Genomic DNA, 7,991 nt, shown 5'->3' on the forward strand with positions numbered 1-7,991 from the left:
GATGTATTATCCTTTTAATGTCCTTCAGCGAGTTTTCCCAGATATGAGACCTAGTGCAATCGAATTCCGATATCATAAACCTATTATATTCCAAATTTCGTGGAAATCGTTCGAGCCGTTTTCGAGATCCGTTGAACATAAATAACCAGATATAAAAATATAAACAGACATACAGAAATCGCTCGCTTAATATAATAGGATAATGTAAATATAACGCCTGTTAGGGGAAAATTCAAAACTGATAATTACAAAATTCATAGTTGACCGAGCGAAGTGAGGTCTAAGATTCAAGCGATCTAAGATTCGAGCTGATAACAGCGCTCACACTCACATTCCGGGACGACACGTCACGGTACAATAGGACAGAAAGCTCTATGTTTATTTAGGATTTTTTCTAGACGTTTTAAATTGATAAATTATTTTTTGAGAAAACATAACAGATCAATGTAACTTTTCTGAGTGCAAGGTCTACTGTTCACAGAACTACTAGTAGGCTAGCTAGCAATAGCAAAATAAATTTTTATTTCAATATTGTTAAAAATTGCACTCAAACTTTTTACTTTCCTTGCCCTATTACCATAGGTAAGGAGAATATTGCTTTCCGAAAAAATTAAGGTACCCCAATTTCTAAATTTCTATAAGTTTCAAGGTCCCCTGAGTCTGAAAAAGTGGTTTTTGGGTATTGGTCTGTATGTGTGTGTATGCATGAGTGTATGTATATCAGTCTGTGTACACGATATCTCATCTCCCAAAAATTTGGAACTTAAGGTCCTTCCTCTATAAGGATCCGACACGAACAATTTCGAACAAATGCAATTCAAGCTGAAATGGCGAAAATGAGGTACGGTAAAAAAAGCTAGGGATGGGTATAGATACATCGATGTTTTTAACATCGATATTCACTGTTCGATATTTTTAACTTGTCGATGTTTTACCTAGACGGTCATTCAATGTTTTTTCCAACTAAAGTAGGTACTAGTAGCTCTGTGAATAGTAGACCTCGCGCTCAGTAAGTTACATTGACCTGTTGTTATGTTTTCTCAAAAATTAATAAATAATTATTTATCAATTTAAAATGTATAGAAGAAATCCTAGATAAACATAGAGCTTTCTGTCCTATCGTACCGTGACGTGTCGTCCCAGAATGTGAGTGTGAGTGCTATGCTGTTATCAGGTCTGGCTGCAACTGTCTACAACGTTGATGGAAGGATACTGGTAATCCCGTCCTGTCTCCAAACCTATGGATTGGGGTACAGTTAAGATTTAATTCACGTAAACGTCGACAACCCGAAAAGTAAGTCTTTAATTTGCACTAACCTTGGAACTGGCGAGGAAGTGGACTGTATCTCGTGTGTAGAGGTTACTGCTGATGATATCCTGTCTTTATGCGTAGGCCTATATGATATTGCACATATATCACGAAATGAGGTAATTGCGTTCAACTCGAACGCCACGGAACGGAGACACGGAACGAAAAAAGATGTTGACTTCTCGACAACGCTTCTTGAAGTGGTGGGTGGAAAGATAAACGGGAAGGATGAAGGAGGGGTGAGGGAGAGAGGTTATCTTGCCTCTTTGGGAGAGGGGGAAGGGGAGGAAAGCGCAAACTAATCAGCCCACAATCAAGGCTGCCGATCCTCCGTGAATCCACCATCTCCGCCCGCCTTGGAATGCCCCATTTCCAAGAACATAAACTCAAAAAAAACTAAAATTTAAAAGTAAAAGAAAAAAACAGAACAACAAGCACTGAACGGTAGGAAAGGAAAAACGAAGGGAAAAAGGAATAGGAAAGGAAAACGGAAAACTTGGGGTGTGGGTTGAACTAATAGGGAAGTATGGGGGCGAGTTTCCCAACTGGCCTAACATACTCACCAGAGTTAGTTTTCACGTGAGCTGAGCGCACAACACCCTTAGCATCACTTATGATTTGGGTGACTCTACCTAACGGGTATGATAAGGGTGATGAATTGTCCTCTTTAATCCATACTAACTGCCCTACCTGAAGGTTTGTGTCACTCTCAAACCACTTATTCTTCTGTTGAAGAGTGTGGAGGTATTCACTCTCCCACCTCTTCCACAATCTCTGAGTGAAGCGATTAACCTTTTCCCAACGAGACAGTCTGTGCTCGTTGACATCACTCACGTCAATTTCAGGAACCGCCAACAGAGGGCGATGAACAAGGAAATGTCCGGGAGTCAGCGCCTCGTAGTCATCAGGAGATGAAGAGAGCGCATACAACGGTCTCGAATTGAGTATCGCCTCAATTTTCACCAACAGAGTGGAAAGCTCAACAATAGTTAAGACCGAATTTCCCACTTCACGAAACAAATGGAATTTCACATTTTTAATATTAGACTCACAGATTCCATTCATGAAAGGAGCATGTGGAATATTAAAACGAAATTGGATGCTTTTAGATGACATCGCATCACAGACATTGGATTGATTTTCTGATGATCTGAGAAATTCAACAATTTCCTTCAATTGTCGCGCAGCACCTTTGAAATTCGTCCCTTGATCACAGAATATTTCTTTAGGCAATCCACGCCTAGAAACAAAACGATGGAGAGTGTTAATAAACTCTTCGGATGAAAGACTTGTAAGCACCTCAATGTGACAAGCTTTTGTTGCCAGACAGACAAACAGTGCAAAGTATGCCTTGTACGGACGAGCTTTGGGCCGAATACTCTCTTTGACAGTGAAAGGACCAGCTAGATCGACCGCAGCCTTCAGAAAGGGAGCACTGGGAACAACACGAGAGCTGGGAAGATCACCCATGACGGGAGCAACAGGAGTTGCATTGAATAAACGGCAACGAGTACAATTGAAAATCACATTTCTGATAACACTGTGTGCTCCAACAATCCAAAAATAACGCCGAATAAGAGCACGCACTATTCTTGGTCCAGCATGAAGATGAGAAATATGATAATACTCAATGAGGAGTTTAGTAAAATGACTATCTTTATGTATCAAACAAGGATGCTTGGCTTCATATCCTAAAGCACTATTTACCAATCTACCACCAACACGAATCACACCATCACAATCCAAGAATACAGACAATTTTTGGAAACTCTTATCACAAGGTTTACCCTCTTTCAATAGGTCGAGTTCACGATTGAAATGACACTTTTGAACAATTTTAACACAATAAATTTGTGCACATTTCAACTCTTGAACACTAAGTGCGCCTGATTTATGACAGACACCACAAATTGATGCTTCACAGTTATTCACGAAACGTAAAACATAAGCACAGGAACGTAACAATCTCATGTATGAGGAGAAACGTGTTATGTGAATAACAGCAGTCTCTTCAGTGATATTCAAAACAACACCTTTATTTTGTTTCACATCAGGCAGAATTTCAGTAGCAGGGTAAGTCATAGATGACAACGGCCAACATGACAACGAATTAGAACACCACGTTGGAGCATTGAACCAATCTTGCGAATTGCACAAGTTTTGGGGAGAAACGCCTCGTGAACCAACGTCGGCAATATTGAAATCAGTAGCAATGTGATTCCAATCAGAAATATTAGTCAACTCTAATATTCTCACAACACGATTTGCAACAAACGTTTGCAACTTGTAAGGAGGTATATGCAACCAAGATAAAACAATAGTTGAATCACTGAACAGAAACGTAGATTGAAGATTGATTTTTTCCAGTGAAGGAAGGACTGAAACATACAATCGCGAAAGCAACAACGCAGCTTGAAGATCCAATCGAGGAATAGACAGAGTTTTCAACGACGCAACTTTAGTTTTAGCTTTCAACAGGAAGCATTTCACCGTAGATTCTGATGACACAACTCTCAAGAAGATACAAGCACAGTTTAGAAGATTACAAAGTTGTGATTTTATTTCACTGATTTCTTCCAACGAATTAGCACCTGTGAGAAAATCGTCGTGATATATGTCATCACGAATAGCTGCTGCTGCCAACGGAAATTTATCTTCTTCATCTTTCGCCAATTGAATGAGAGCACGTTGAGCAAGAAAACCAGACGGTTTCAAACCATATGTTATTGTTTTGAGCTCATAAACGACAATATCATCGGAAGGATCTTTACGAAACAATATGTGAAGGAAAGAACGATCTTCTTCATCAACGAGGATAGCACGATACATTTTCGTAACATCACACGTGAATACGAATGAGTGAAGTCTGAATCTAGTTAACACATCACATATGTCATTTAACAATTTTGGACCTGAATGAAGAACTTGATTCAACGAAATGTGACTCTTTTTAGCAGACCCATCAAATACAACACGAACCTTTGTTGTGGGTGATGACGGATTGAATACACAAAAATAAGGAATAAAATATTTACCTGGTTTTTTAGCAACTTCCATATGATCCAAAAGAAGATACTCTTCCATAAATGATATGCAATCAGATTTCAAACGAGCATCACACAGCATACGACGCTCCAACGACAGAAAACGATTTAAAGCAACATCATGAGATTCATGAAACTTGAGTTGATTAGTGTCAACTTTGAAAGGGAGACGAACAACATATCTTCCTTCAGTATCACGCGTGTGAGTTTCAGCAAAATGTTTCTCACAAAACTCATCATCGGGACTAGGAAATTTATGATTAGGAATTTCTTCACTTTCCCAAAGCTTATGAACCAAATTAATCAACGAGTTCTCAGAGGTGGGACACGTCATTAATGCAGTCAATGACTGATTAAGAAGACCGGAATGATTTGGAAATTCACCCAAAATAATGTCACCAAACACGGTAGGAATCACGCAAAACGAACACTCTTCACTAGATGAGACTTGACTATGATGACGTAATATTTTGTTGAATAACTGGCATCCCAATAGAAGATCAACGGAACGTTGTTCATAGAGCACAGGATCAGCAAGGTTGAATTTTTTCAACTCATTTTGCACTTTCGAACTGAGATAAATAGGGGGCAATGAACCAACTATTTTATCAATCACGTAAGCCTCAGCTTCTAGACGAGGGTGATTTGAGCCCTTAGGTTCCAACAAACATTTCACAACACCAGAAGAATTTCCTACACTCGAGGAATTCAAACCAGAGAAATTTTGATGACAATCATGAACAGATAAACCAAGTTTCATAACAAGATCTTTTGTGATGAAATTAGCAGTACTACCAGAATCAATCATTAAACGAACACCAATAAACGAACCAGATGAATCTTTAATAACTGCTTGAGCAGTACCTAGAACAACACTCGTTTTAGGAATTAAACTAACAATTGATGACTTATCAATAACATTATCAGTGATACCACAATGCTTAGAAGAATTTGAATTCTCAACAACATGCATAGTGCTGTCAGTTTGAGTGATCGAATCAACGGATTTCGATTTCAAAGCAACTTTAGAGATGTTATCAGTAGACTTCTGATAACGAACAGGAGAATTCGAACGGCTATTATCACTACTACGAGGATAATGAAGTAATTTATTATGCATACGACCACAATAACACAACGATTTAGACTTGCATTGGTTTACAGCGTGAAATTTGGAGAAACAGACTCTCAATGATTTAATAAATTCATTTCTAGCTTTTGGATCTCTTTTCAAGAAAGCAGGACATTTGAATAACGAATGATTCATTGAGTTGCAAAATGAGCATTTTGTTTCAGCACTATCATTTAATTCAGAAGTAACTAACTGAGCTGCTTTTATTTCGAACGCTGTTATCAGCCTGAGTAGATAAGACAACCTTTTTCTGAAAAGACTTATTTTTCGGCTTTTTGATAGATTTTTGTTCATTAACAGACAGCACATCAGATAGGGTGCTAGCTAACTACTACGTAAATGAGATTTTGAAAACTAGTTCAATCCCATTTAAACCTTCGTTACAATCGCTTCAAGATTTTCTTGTTAAAGAAGATCAGATAATTGATAAGATCTAACTGTCTTATTCACGAAATCAATCAACTGTTGACAAGAAGGAAAGCTCTTATCAGCTACCTCGAGCTCAAACGATTCACGTGATATTTTGTCTAATTGACGAATAGCTAATGAGTACAAGATATAATCAGCCAAATCAGGAACTTTCAACGATTTCAGAGTGGTAATACTATCACCTACTTTAACAAGAAAATCTTGAAGCGATTGTAACGAAGGTTTAAATGGGATTGAACTAGTTTTCAAAATCTCATTTACGTAGTAGTTAGCTAGCACCCTATCACTTTCATAACGCTTGCATAGAGTTTTCCATGCCAAATCAAAATCACTACTTATCTGAAAAGATTTCACTACTCTGGCTGCTTCGCCTTTCAACAAATTATGCAAAATATGAGATTTATGAACAGGAGAATAATATTTATCATCCACAATCAATGATGAAAAGATATTTTTGAATCTAGGCCAGTCTGAAATATCAGAGCCATCAAACGGTTTTATTTCAGTTGGAGGTAATATCATGTTCAAACGGGGAGAATGAGAGGTTGAAGGTGAAGGTTCACTTTTCTCCTTCGGCTTCTCATTTTTCATTTGATTCAATTTATCACGAGCATTTATTATTGCACAGGATAAATTATCAATAACGGTAAGTGATTGATATTCAGGTTCTTTAGTAGGTTCAACTTGAATAGATAATTCATTGATTTCATCTAAGAGTGCAGAATATTCTTTCACAGTATTTTCAATAGATATGCTTCTTATCAAAAATTGAGATTGAATTTTAGGATCATTGATGTCCTTCAACAAGTCATAGGCTTGTTGAACACGGCTGAACAAAGTTTCTTTCTTCTTCACTCGAATAGTAAGCAAGGCTTGTGGGCTTGCCATTGTAACTAAGTAACTGATTGGATAAACAAGGAGATTTGGGAAGGAACTTTGTAACTGGATTTAACATGGATATCAGTGCATGTATCATCAAGTAACTCTACTATTAACGAATTGAAACTTAAATTGAAAAATAAATCTCTTGGAAATAGAACATATCCCAGGCCTGGTGGACCATGTGGTAATCCCGTCCTGTCTCCAAACCTATGGATTGGGGTACAGTTAAGATTTAATTCACGTTAACGTCGACAACCCCAAAAGTAAGTCTTTAATTTGCACTAACCTTGGAACTGGCGAGGAAGTGGACTGTATCTCGTGTGTAGAGGTTACTGCTGACGATATCCTGTCTTTATGCGTAGGCCTATATGATATTGCACATATATCACAAAACGAAACGAGGTAATTGCGTTCAACTCAAACGCCACGGAACGGGAGACACGGAACGAAAAAAGATGTTGACTTCTCGACAACGCTTCTTGAAGTGGTGGGTGGAAAGATAAACGGGAAGGATGAAGGAGGGGTGAGGGAGAGAGGTTATCTTGCCTCTTTGGGAGAGGGGGAAGGGGAGGAAAGCGCAAACTAATCAGCCCACAAACAAGGCTGCCGATCCTCCGTGAATCCACCAGATACATTTTCAAGATTTTGATGTTTAGAATGGGTAGTATCATAGTCTGCTACTAACGTTGATGAAAAGATACATTTTCAAGATGCTCAATGTTTTTGAACGGGTAGTATTATAGTCCACTAGACAGCTGATTTATAATGAATAATTCTATAGTCTGATTTTTACTCTAATATTGGCGTATGAAGGAGGCTCCTTTTTCCTTTTATATTATCCTTGAAATGCAAAATTTCAAAAAACCTTGTATATATGTCGACACGCAATTCAAAAAGGAGCATACCTGCCAAATTTCATGAAAATCTATTACCGCGTTCGGCCGTAAATGCGCAACATATAAACATATAAACATTTTAACATTTAAACATTGAGAGAAATGCTAAACCGTCGACTTGAATCTTAGACCTCCCTTCACTCAGTCAAAAAATAATTCTAATCTTTCAATTTGATTTAGTTTTTTTTTTTTATTGAAGAGGACCATCTTGAGAGCAATAAGCAATAGTAACTGAATATAATCATCATCTTTGTCATATTCAGTGTAGTATTCTGTTTAGTGTTTTTTGTGAATATGGA

Source organism: Nilaparvata lugens, chromosome 4 (assembly GCF_014356525.2).
Source record: "Nilaparvata lugens isolate BPH chromosome 4, ASM1435652v1, whole genome shotgun sequence".
Classification (NCBI taxonomy): Eukaryota; Metazoa; Arthropoda; class Insecta; order Hemiptera; family Delphacidae; genus Nilaparvata; species Nilaparvata lugens.